The sequence below is a fragment of the Lathyrus oleraceus genome, unplaced genomic scaffold (assembly GCF_024323335.1).
Source record: "Lathyrus oleraceus cultivar Zhongwan6 unplaced genomic scaffold, CAAS_Psat_ZW6_1.0 chrUn0094, whole genome shotgun sequence".
Lineage (NCBI taxonomy): Eukaryota > Viridiplantae > Streptophyta > Magnoliopsida > Fabales > Fabaceae > Lathyrus > Lathyrus oleraceus.
The window spans coordinates 36,112-50,000 of record NW_026112485.1 but is presented as its reverse complement, the minus strand read 5'-3'; positions in this window follow the sequence as shown (position 1 = coordinate 50,000).

Sequence of the window (13,889 nt, the reverse complement as noted above, 5' to 3'; positions counted from 1 at the left end):
TCATCCTAACTAGTGCTATAAAGACACTCTTTAAGAATTTCAAATAAAAAAGTATATTTTTTTAAAATTATTTATTTAAATCTCAAATATATAAATATATACATTTTAAATATATATATATATATATATATATATATATATATATATATATATATATATATATATATATATATATATATATATATATATATATATATATATATATATATATAAGTTTTGGGATTTAGAGTGTTACACACAACCCTTAACATAAGAAGAAAGAAGCCAAAAGAAAATTCAAAGGCCTCGTATTACACTTGCAATCCTCCTAACAATGAGAAATGTTGTTCCAAAAAGAGTTATACCAATCTCACAAAAGAGCGTTGGTCGATCCTCCCAAAAAAACTTACTATAATTAACAACCACGACTCATAGTTGTTAGGATAACAAACATCATTGAATTCTCATTAATAGGATTTACTAACATAAATAAAATTTAAAGAAAAATAAATAAATATTCAGTAGTTCAACTGAAGAACAGCAAATGCAACCGATTTGACAACTAATAATATCGACGATTGGTGTTGATAGCATTTTTTTAAATCTCAAATGATCAGAATCAATGCTTTTGATACTGAAGTGGAAGAAACTCTTCCTCATCCTCCAATGGAGTAGATGAAGGACAAGAAATTGTTTATCTTATTTGTTTTAACGGTGGTTCACTCGATCTTAACAATCATCTGTGAGTTCACATCTCAATCTACCGTTAGTTTATTTTTGTTTTTATGCAAACTATCTATTATTTTTTAGACGGTTTATAATGTGAGGTTGCTAGATTAATTTTTCTATAATATTGATTATATTTGATGGCATAGAAAATAAATTTAATAGATATATTTTATCGCTTGAATAAAATATAGTCATGATTTTAAATTTTATTATTTTAACTGAATTTTGAACTCTTATTTTAAAATTATAATAATTACAATGTCAAATGTATTATTTTTTTCCAAAAGTTATATCTATATTAAATATAACAAGATAGTAAATAGAAAGAAAAAATTATATATAATTACAAAATGGGTCATCCTAACTAGTGCTATAAAGACACTCTTTAAGAATTTCAAATAAAAAGTATATTTTTTAAAATTATTTATTTTAATCTCAAATATATAAATATATATTTTAAATATATATATATATATATATATATATATATATATATATATATATATATATATATATCTATATATATATATATATATATATATATATATATATATATATATATATATATATATATATATATATATATATATATATATATATATATAGTTTTGGGATTTAGAGTGTTACACACAACCCTTAACATAAGAAGAAAGAAGCCAAAAGAAAATTCAAAGGCCTCGTATTACACTTGCAATCCTCCTAACAATGAGAAATGTTGTTCCAAAAAGAGTTATACCAATCTCACAAAAGAGCGTTGGTCGATCCTCCCAAAAAACTTACTATAATTAACAACCACGACTCATAGTTGTTAGGATAACAAACATCATTGAATTCTCATTAATAGGATTTACTAACATAAATAAAATTTAAAGAAAAATAAATAAATATTCAGTAGTTCAACCTGAAGAACAGCAAATGCAACCGATTTGACAACTAATAATATCGACGATTGGTGTTGATAGCATTTTTTTTAAATCTCAAATGATCAGAATCAATGCTTTTGATACTGAAGTGGAAGAAACTCTTCCTCATCCTCCAATGGAGTAGATGAAGGACAAGAAATTGTTTATCTTATTTGTTTTAACGGTGGTTCACTCGATCTTAACAATCATCTGTGAGTTCACATCTCAATCTACCGTTAGTTTATTTTTGTTTTTATGCAAACTATCTATTATTTTTTAGACGGTTTATAATGTGAGGTTGCTAGATTAATTTTTCTATAATATTGATTATATTTGATGGCATAGAAAATAAATTTAATAGATATATTTTATCGCTTGAATAAAATATAGTCATGATTTTAAATTTTATTATTTTAACTGAATTTTGAACTCTTATTTTAAAATTATAATAATTACAATGTCAAATGTATTATTTTTTTCCAAAAGTTATATCTATATTAAATATAACAAGATAGTAAATAGAAAGAAAAAATTATATATAATTACAAAATGGGTCATCCTAACTAGTGCTATAAAGACACTCTTTAAGAATTTCAAATAAAAAAGTATATTTTTTTAAAATTATTTATTTAATCTCAAATATATAAATATACATTTTATAATATATATATATATATATATATATATATATATATATATATATATATATATATATATATATATATATATATATATATAAGTTTTGGGATTTAGAGTGTTACACACAACCCTTAACATAAGAAGAAAGAAGCCAAAAGAAAATTCAAAGGCCTCGTATTACACTTGCAATCCTCCTAACAATGAGAAATGTTGTTCCAAAAAGAGTTATACCAATCTCACAAAAGAGCGTTGGTCGATCCTCCCAAAAAAACTTACTATAATTAACAACCACGACTCATAGTTGTTAGGATAACAAACATCATTGAATTCTCATTAATAGGATTTACTAACATAAATAAAATTTAAAGAAAAATAAATAAATATTCAGTAGTTCAACCTGAAGAACAGCAAATGCAACCGATTTGACAACTAATAATATCGACGATTGGTGTTGATAGCATTTTTTTAAATCTCAAATGATCAGAATCAATGCTTTTGATACTGAAGTGGAAGAAACTCTTCCTCATCCTCCAATGGAGTAGATGAAGGACAAGAAATTGTTTATCTTATTTGTTTTAACGGTGGTTCACTCGATCTTAACAATCATCTGTGAGTTCACATCTCAATCTACCGTTAGTTTATTTTTGTTTTTATGCAAACTATCTATTATTTTTTAGACGGTTTATAATGTGAGGTTGCTAGATTAATTTTTCTATAATATTGATTATATTTGATGGCATAGAAAATAAATTTAATAGATATATTTTATCGCTTGAATAAAATATAGTCATGATTTTAAATTTTATTATTTTAACTGAATTTTGAACTCTTATTTTAAAATTATAATAATTACAATGTCAAATGTATTATTTTTTTCCAAAAGTTATATCTATATTAAATATAACAAGATAGTAAATAGAAAGAAAAAATTATATATAATTACAAAATGGGTCATCCTAACTAGTGCTATAAAGACACTCTTTAAGAATTTCAAATAAAAAAGTATATTTTTTTAAAATTATTTATTTAATCTCAAATATATAAATATATTTAAATATATATATATATATATATATATATATATATATATATATATATATATATATATATATATATATATATATATATATATATATATATATATATATATATATATATATATATATATATATATATATATATATATATAATTTTGGGATTTAGAGTGTTACACACAACCCTTAACATAAGAAGAAAGAAGCCAAAAGAAAATTCAAAGGCCTCGTATTACACTTGCAATCCTCCTAACAATGAGAAATGTTGTTCCAAAAAGAGTTATACCAATCTCACAAAAGAGCGTTGGTCGATCCTCCCAAAAAAACTTACTATAATTAACAACCACGACTCATAGTTGTTAGGATAACAAACATCATTGAATTCTCATTAATAGGATTTACTAACATAAATAAAATTTAAAGAAAAATAAATAAATATTCAGTAGTTCAACTGAAGAACAGCAAATGCAACCGATTTGACAACTAATAATATCGACGATTGGTGTTGATAGCATTTTTTTTAAATCTCAAATGATCAGAATCAATGCTTTTGATACTGAAGTGGAAGAAACTCTTCCTCATCCTCCAATGGAGTAGATGAAGGACAAGAAATTGTTTATCTTATTTGTTTTAACGGTGGTTCACTCGATCTTAACAATCATCTGTGAGTTCACATCTCAATCTACCGTTAGTTTATTTTTGTTTTTATGCAAACTATCTATTATTTTTTAGACGGTTTATAATGTGAGGTTGCTAGATTAATTTTTCTATAATATTGATTATATTTGATGGCATAGAAAATAAATTTAATAGATATATTTTATCGCTTGAATAAAATATAGTCATGATTTTAAATTTTATTATTTTAACTGAATTTTGAACTCTTATTTTAAAATTATAATAATTACAATGTCAAATGTATTATTTTTTTCCAAAAGTTATATCTATATTAAATATAACAAGATAGTAAATAGAAAGAAAAAATTATATATAATTACAAAATGGGTCATCCTAACTAGTGCTATAAAGACACTCTTTAAGAATTTCAAATAAAAAGTATATTTTTTAAAATTATTTATTTTAATCTCAAATATAAATATATACATTTTAAATATATATATATATATATAATATATATATATATATATATATATATATATATATATATATATATATATATATATATATATATATATATATATATATATATATATATATATATATATATATATATATATATATATATATAAGTTTTGGGATTTAGAGTGTTACACAACCCTTAACATAAGAAGAAAGAAGCCAAAAGAAAATTCAAAGGCCTCGTATTACACTTGCAATCCTCCTAACAATGAGAAATGTTGTTCCAAAAAGAGTTATACCAATCTCACAAAAGAGCGTTGGTCGATCCTCCCAAAAAAACTTACTATAATTAACAACCACGACTCATAGTTGTTAGGATAACAAACATCATTGAATTCTCATTAATAGGATTTACTAACATAAATAAAATTTAAAGAAAAGTAAATAAATATTCAGTAGTTCAACCTGAAGAACAGCAAATGCAACCGATTTGACAACTAATAATATCGACGATTGGTGTTGATAGCATTTTTTTTAAATCTCAAATGATCAGAATCAATGCTTTTGATACTGAAGTGGAAGAAACTCTTCCTCATCCTCCAATGGAGTAGATGAAGGACAAGAAATTGTTTATCTTATTTGTTTTAACGGTGGTTCACTCGATCTTAACAATCATCTGTGAGTTCACATCTCAATCTACCGTTAGTTTATTTTTGTTTTTATGCAAACTATCTATTATTTTTTAGACGGTTTATAATGTGAGGTTGCTAGATTAATTTTTCTATAATATTGATTATATTTGATGGCATAGAAAATAAATTTAATAGATATATTTTATCGCTTGAATAAAATATAGTCATGATTTTAAATTTTATTATTTTAACTGAATTTTGAACTCTTATTTTAAAATTATAATAATTACAATGTCAAATGTATTATTTTTTTCCAAAAGTTATATCTATATTAAATATAACAAGATAGTAAATAGAAAGAAAAAATTATATATAATTACAAAATGGGTCATCCTAACTAGTGCTATAAAGACACTCTTTAAGAATTTCAAATAAAAAAGTATATTTTTTTAAAATTATTTATTTAAATCTCAAATATATAAATATATACATTTTAATATATATATATATATATATATATATATATATATATATATATATATATATATATATATATATATATATATATATATATATATATATATATAGTTTTGGGATTTAGAGTGTTACACACAACCCTTAACATAAGAAGAAAGAAGCCAAAAGAAAATTCAAAGGCCTCGTATTACACTTGCAATCCTCCTAACAATGAGAAATGTTGTTCCAAAAAGAGTTATACCAATCTCACAAAAGAGCGTTGGTCGATCCTCCCAAAAAAACTTACTATAATTAACAACCACGACTCATAGTTGTTAGGATAACAAACATCATTGAATTCTCATTAATAGGATTTACTAACATAAATAAAATTTAAAGAAAAATAAATAAATATTCAGTAGTTCAACCTGAAGAACAGCAAATGCAACCGATTTGACAACTAATAATATCGACGATTGGTGTTGATAGCATTTTTTTTAAATCTCAAATGATCAGAATCAATGCTTTTGATACTGAAGTGGAAGAAACTCTTCCTCATCCTCCAATGGAGTAGATGAAGGACAAGAAATTGTTTATCTTATTTGTTTTAACGGTGGTTCACTCGATCTTAACAATCATCTGTGAGTTCACATCTCAATCTACCGTTAGTTTATTTTTGTTTTTATGCAAACTATCTATTATTTTTTAGACGGTTTATAATGTGAGGTTGCTAGATTAATTTTTCTATAATATTGATTATATTTGATGGCATAGAAAATAAATTTAATAGATATATTTTATCGCTTGAATAAAATATAGTCATGATTTTAAATTTTATTATTTTAACTGAATTTTGAACTCTTATTTTAAAATTATAATAATTACAATGTCAAATGTATTATTTTTTTCCAAAAGTTATATCTATATTAAATATAACAAGATAGTAAATAGAAAGAAAAAATTATATATAATTACAAAATGGGTCATCCTAACTAGTGCTATAAAGACACTCTTTAAGAATTTCAAATAAAAAGTATATTTTTTTAAATTATTTATTTTAATCTCAAATATATAAATACATTTTAAATATATATATATATATATATATATATATATATATATATATATATATATATATATATATATATATATATATATATATATATATATATATATATATATATATATATATATATATATATATATATATATATATAAGTTTTGGGATTTAGAGTGTTACACACAACCCTTAACATAAGAAGAAAGAAGCCAAAAGAAAATTCAAAGGCCTCGTATTACACTTGCAATCCTCCTAACAATGAGAAATGTTGTTCCAAAAAGAGTTATACCAATCTCACAAAAGAGCGTTGGTCGATCCTCCCAAAAAAACTTACTATAATTAACAACCACGACTCATAGTTGTTAGGATAACAAACATCATTGAATTCTCATTAATAGGATTTACTAACATAAATAAAATTTAAAGAAAAATAAATAAATATTCAGTAGTTCAACCTGAAGAACAGCAAATGCAACCGATTTGACAACTAATAATATCGACGATTGGTGTTGATAGCATTTTTTTAAATCTCAAATGATCAGAATCAATGCTTTTGATACTGAAGTGGAAGAAACTCTTCCTCATCCTCCAATGGAGTAGATGAAGGACAAGAAATTGTTTATCTTATTTGTTTTAACGGTGGTTCACTCGATCTTAACAATCATCTGTGAGTTCACATCTCAATCTACCGTTAGTTTATTTTTGTTTTTATGCAAACTATCTATTATTTTTTAGACGGTTTATAATGTGAGGTTGCTAGATTAATTTTTCTATAATATTGATTATATTTGATGGCATAGAAAATAAATTTAATAGATATATTTTATCGCTTGAATAAAATATAGTCATGATTTTAAATTTTATTATTTTAACTGAATTTTGAACTCTTATTTTAAAATTATAATAATTACAATGTCAAATGTATTATTTTTTTCCAAAAGTTATATCTATATTAAATATAACAAGATAGTAAATAGAAAGAAAAAATTATATATAATTACAAAATGGGTCATCCTAACTAGTGCTATAAAGACACTCTTTAAGAATTTCAAATAAAAAAGTATATTTTTTAAAATAATTTATTTTAATCTCAAATATATTAAATATATACATTTTAAATATATATATATATATATATATATATATATATATATATATATATATATATATATATATATATATATATATATATATATATATATATATATATATATATATATATATATATATATATATATATATATATATATATATATATATATATATATATATATATATATAAGTTTTGGGATTTAGAGTGTTACACACAACCCTTAACATAAGAAGAAAGAAGCCAAAAGAAAATTCAAAGGCCTCGTATTACACTTGCAATCCTCCTAACAATGAGAAATGTTGTTCCAAAAAGAGTTATACCAATCTCACAAAAGAGCGTTGGTCGATCCTCCCAAAAAACTTACTATAATTAACAACCACGACTCATAGTTGTTAGGATAACAAACATCATTGAATTCTCATTAATAGGATTTACTAACATAAATAAAATTTAAAGAAAAATAAATAAATATTCAGTAGTTCAACCTGAAGAACAGCAAATGCAACCGATTTGACAACTAATAATATCGACGATTGGTGTTGATAGCATTTTTTTAAATCTCAAATGATCAGAATCAATGCTTTTGATACTGAAGTGGAAGAAACTCTTCCTCATCCTCCAATGGAGTAGATGAAGGACAAGAAATTGTTTATCTTATTTGTTTTAACGGTGGTTCACTCGATCTTAACAATCATCTGTGAGTTCACATCTCAATCTACCGTTAGTTTATTTTTGTTTTTATGCAAACTATCTATTATTTTTTAGACGGTTTATAATGTGAGGTTGCTAGATTAATTTTTCTATAATATTGATTATATTTGATGGCATAGAAAATAAATTTAATAGATATATTTTATCGCTTGAATAAAATATAGTCATGATTTTAAATTTTATTATTTTAACTGAATTTTGAACTCTTATTTTAAAATTATAATAATTACAATGTCAAATGTATTATTTTTTTCCAAAAGTTATATCTATATTAAATATAACAAGATAGTAAATAGAAAGAAAAAATTATATATAATTACAAAATGGGTCATCCTAACTAGTGCTATAAAGACACTCTTTAAGAATTTCAAATAAAAAAGTATATTTTTTTAAAATTATTTATTTAATCTCAAATATATAAATATATACATTTTAATATATATATATATATATATATATATATATATATATATATATATATATATATATATATATATATATAGTTTTGGGATTTAGAGTGTTACACACAACCCTTAACATAAGAAGAAAGAAGCCAAAAGAAAATTCAAAGGCCTCGTATTACACTTGCAATCCTCCTAACAATGAGAAATGTTGTTCCAAAAAGAGTTATACCAATCTCACAAAAGAGCGTTGGTCGATCCTCCCAAAAAACTTACTATAATTAACAACCACGACTCATAGTTGTTAGGATAACAAACATCATTGAATTCTCATTAATAGGATTTACTAACATAAATAAAATTTAAAGAAAAATAAATAAATATTCAGTAGTTCAACCTGAAGAACAGCAAATGCAACCGATTTGACAACTAATAATATCGACGATTGGTGTTGATAGCATTTTTTTTAAATCTCAAATGATCAGAATCAATGCTTTTGATACTGAAGTGGAAGAAACTCTTCCTCATCCTCCAATGGAGTAGATGAAGGACAAGAAATTGTTTATCTTATTTGTTTTAACGGTGGTTCACTCGATCTTAACAATCATCTGTGAGTTCACATCTCAATCTACCGTTAGTTTATTTTTGTTTTTATGCAAACTATCTATTATTTTTTAGACGGTTTATAATGTGAGGTTGCTAGATTAATTTTTCTATAATATTGATTATATTTGATGGCATAGAAAATAAATTTAATAGATATATTTTATCGCTTGAATAAAATATAGTCATGATTTTAAATTTTATTATTTTAACTGAATTTTGAACTCTTATTTTAAAATTATAATAATTACAATGTCAAATGTATTATTTTTTTCCAAAAGTTATATCTATATTAAATATAACAAGATAGTAAATAGAAAGAAAAAATTATATATAATTACAAAATGGGTCATCCTAACTAGTGCTATAAAGACACTCTTTAAGAATTTCAAATAAAAAGTATATTTTTTAAAATTATTTATTTTAATCTCAAATATATAAATATATACATTTTATATATATATATATATATATATATATATATATATATATATATATATATATATATATATATATATATATATATATATATATATATATATATATATATATATATATATATATATATATAAGTTTTGGGATTTAGAGTGTTACACACAACCCTTAACATAAGAAGAAAGAAGCCAAAAGAAAATTCAAAGGCCTCGTATTACACTTGCAATCCTCCTAACAATGAGAAATGTTGTTCCAAAAAGAGTTATACCAATCTCACAAAAGAGCGTTGGTCGATCCTCCCAAAAAAACTTACTATAATTAACAACCACGACTCATAGTTGTTAGGATAACAAACATCATTGAATTCTCATTAATAGGATTTACTAACATAAATAAAATTTAAAGAAAAATAAATAAATATTCAGTAGTTCAACCTGAAGAACAGCAAATGCAACCGATTTGACAACTAATAATATCGACGATTGGTGTTGATAGCATTTTTTTTAAATCTCAAATGATCAGAATCAATGCTTTTGATACTGAAGTGGAAGAAACTCTTCCTCATCCTCCAATGGAGTAGATGAAGGACAAGAAATTGTTTATCTTATTTGTTTTAACGGTGGTTCACTCGATCTTAACAATCATCTGTGAGTTCACATCTCAATCTACCGTTAGTTTATTTTTGTTTTTATGCAAACTATCTATTATTTTTTAGACGGTTTATAATGTGAGGTTGCTAGATTAATTTTTCTATAATATTGATTATATTTGATGGCATAGAAAATAAATTTAATAGATATATTTTATCGCTTGAATAAAATATAGTCATGATTTTAAATTTTATTATTTTAACTGAATTTTGAACTCTTATTTTAAAATTATAATAATTACAATGTCAAATGTATTATTTTTTTCCAAAAGTTATATCTATATTAAATATAACAAGATAGTAAATAGAAAGAAAAAATTATATATAATTACAAAATGGGTCATCCTAACTAGTGCTATAAAGACACTCTTTAAGAATTTCAAATAAAAAAGTATATTTTTTTAAAATTATTTATTTTAATCTCAAATATATTAAATATATATTTTATATATATATATATATATATATATATATATATATATATATATATATATATATATATATATATATATATATATATATATATATATATATATATATATATATATATAAGTTTTGGGATTTAGAGTGTTACACACAACCCTTAACATAAGAAGAAAGAAGCCAAAAGAAAATTCAAAGGCCTCGTATTACACTTGCAATCCTCCTAACAATGAGAAATGTTGTTCCAAAAAGAGTTATACCAATCTCACAAAAGAGCGTTGGTCGATCCTCCCAAAAAAACTTACTATAATTAACAACCACGACTCATAGTTGTTAGGATAACAAACATCATTGAATTCTCATTAATAGGATTTACTAACATAAATAAAATTTAAAGAAAAATAAATAAATATTCAGTAGTTCAACCTGAAGAACAGCAAATGCAACCGATTTGACAACTAATAATATCGACGATTGGTGTTGATAGCATTTTTTTTAAATCTCAAATGATCAGAATCAATGCTTTTGATACTGAAGTGGAAGAAACTCTTCCTCATCCTCCAATGGAGTAGATGAAGGACAAGAAATTGTTTATCTTATTTGTTTTAACGGTGGTTCACTCGATCTTAACAATCATCTGTGAGTTCACATCTCAATCTACCGTTAGTTTATTTTTGTTTTTATGCAAACTATCTATTATTTTTTAGACGGTTTATAATGTGAGGTTGCTAGATTAATTTTTCTATAATATTGATTATATTTGATGGCATAGAAAATAAATTTAATAGATATATTTTATCGCTTGAATAAAATATAGTCATGATTTTAAATTTTATTATTTTAACTGAATTTTGAACTCTTATTTTAAAATTATAATAATTACAATGTCAAATGTATTATTTTTTTCCAAAAGTTATATCTATATTAAATATAACAAGATAGTAAATAGAAAGAAAAAATTATATATAATTACAAAATGGGTCATCCTAACTAGTGCTATAAAGACACTCTTTAAGAATTTCAAATAAAAAAGTATATTTTTTTAAAATTATTTATTTTAATCTCAAATATATAAATATATACATTTTAAATATATATATATATATATATATATATATATATATATATATATATATATATATATATATATATATATATATATATATATATATATATATATAAGTTTTGGGATTTAGAGTGTTACACACAACCCTTAACATAAGAAGAAAGAAGCCAAAAGAAAATTCAAAGGCCTCGTATTACACTTGCAATCCTCCTAACAATGAGAAATGTTGTTCCAAAAAGAGTTATACCAATCTCACAAAAGAGCGTTGGTCGATCCTCCCAAAAAAACTTACTATAATTAACAACCACGACTCATAGTTGTTAGGATAACAAACATCATTGAATTCTCATTAATAGGATTTACTAACATAAATAAAATTTAAAGAAAAATAAATAAATATTCAGTAGTTCAACCTGAAGAACAGCAAATGCAACCGATTTGACAACTAATAATATCGACGATTGGTGTTGATAGCATTTTTTTTAAATCTCAAATGATCAGAATCAATGCTTTTGATACTGAAGTGGAAGAAACTCTTCCTCATCCTCCAATGGAGTAGATGAAGGACAAGAAATTGTTTATCTTATTTGTTTTAACGGTGGTTCACTCGATCTTAACAATCATCTGTGAGTTCACATCTCAATCTACCGTTAGTTTATTTTTGTTTTTATGCAAACTATCTATTATTTTTTAGACGGTTTATAATGTGAGGTTGCTAGATTAATTTTTCTATAATATTGATTATATTTGATGGCATAGAAAATAAATTTAATAGATATATTTTATCGCTTGAATAAAATATAGTCATGATTTTAAATTTTATTATTTTAACTGAATTTTGAACTCTTATTTTAAAATTATAATAATTACAATGTCAAATGTATTATTTTTTTCCAAAAGTTATATCTATATTAAATATAACAAGATAGTAAATAGAAAGAAAAAATTATATATAATTACAAAATGGGTCATCCTAACTAGTGCTATAAAGACACTCTTTAAGAATTTCAAATAAAAAAGTATATTTTTTAAAATTATTTATTTTAATCTCAATATATAAATATATACATTTTAAATATATATATATATATATATATATATATATATATATATATATATATATATATATATATATATATATATATATATATATATATATATATATATATATATATATAAGTTTTGGGATTTAGAGTGTTACACACAACCCTTAACATAAGAAGAAAGAAGCCAAAAGAAAATTCAAAGGCCTCGTATTACACTTGCAATCCTCCTAACAATGAGAAATGTTGTTCCAAAAAGAGTTATACCAATCTCACAAAAGAGCGTTGGTCGATCCTCCCAAAAAAACTTACTATAATTAACAACCACGACTCATAGTTGTTAGGATAACAAACATCATTGAATTCTCATTAATAGGATTTACTAACATAAATAAAATTTAAAGAAAAATAAATAAATATTCAGTAGTTCAACCTGAAGAACAGCAAATGCAACCGATTTGACAACTAATAATATCGACGATTGGTGTTGATAGCATTTTTTTTAAATCTCAAATGATCAGAATCAATGCTTTTGATACTGAAGTGGAAGAAACTCTTCCTCATCCTCCAATGGAGTAGATGAAGGACAAGAAATTGTTTATCTTATTTGTTTTAACGGTGGTTCACTCGATCTTAACAATCATCTGTGAGTTCACATCTCAATCTACCGTTAGTTTATTTTTGTTTTTATGCAAACTATCTATTATTTTTTAGACGGTTTATAATGTGAGGTTGCTAGATTAATTTTTCTATAATATTGATTATATTTGATGGCATAGAAAATAAATTTAATAGATATATTTTATCGCTTGAATAAAATATAGTCATGATTTTAAATTTTATTATTTTAACTGAATTTTGAACTCTTATTTTAAAATTATAATAATTACAATGTCAAATGTATTATTTTTTTCCAAAAGTTATATCTATATTAAATATAACAAGATAGTAAAT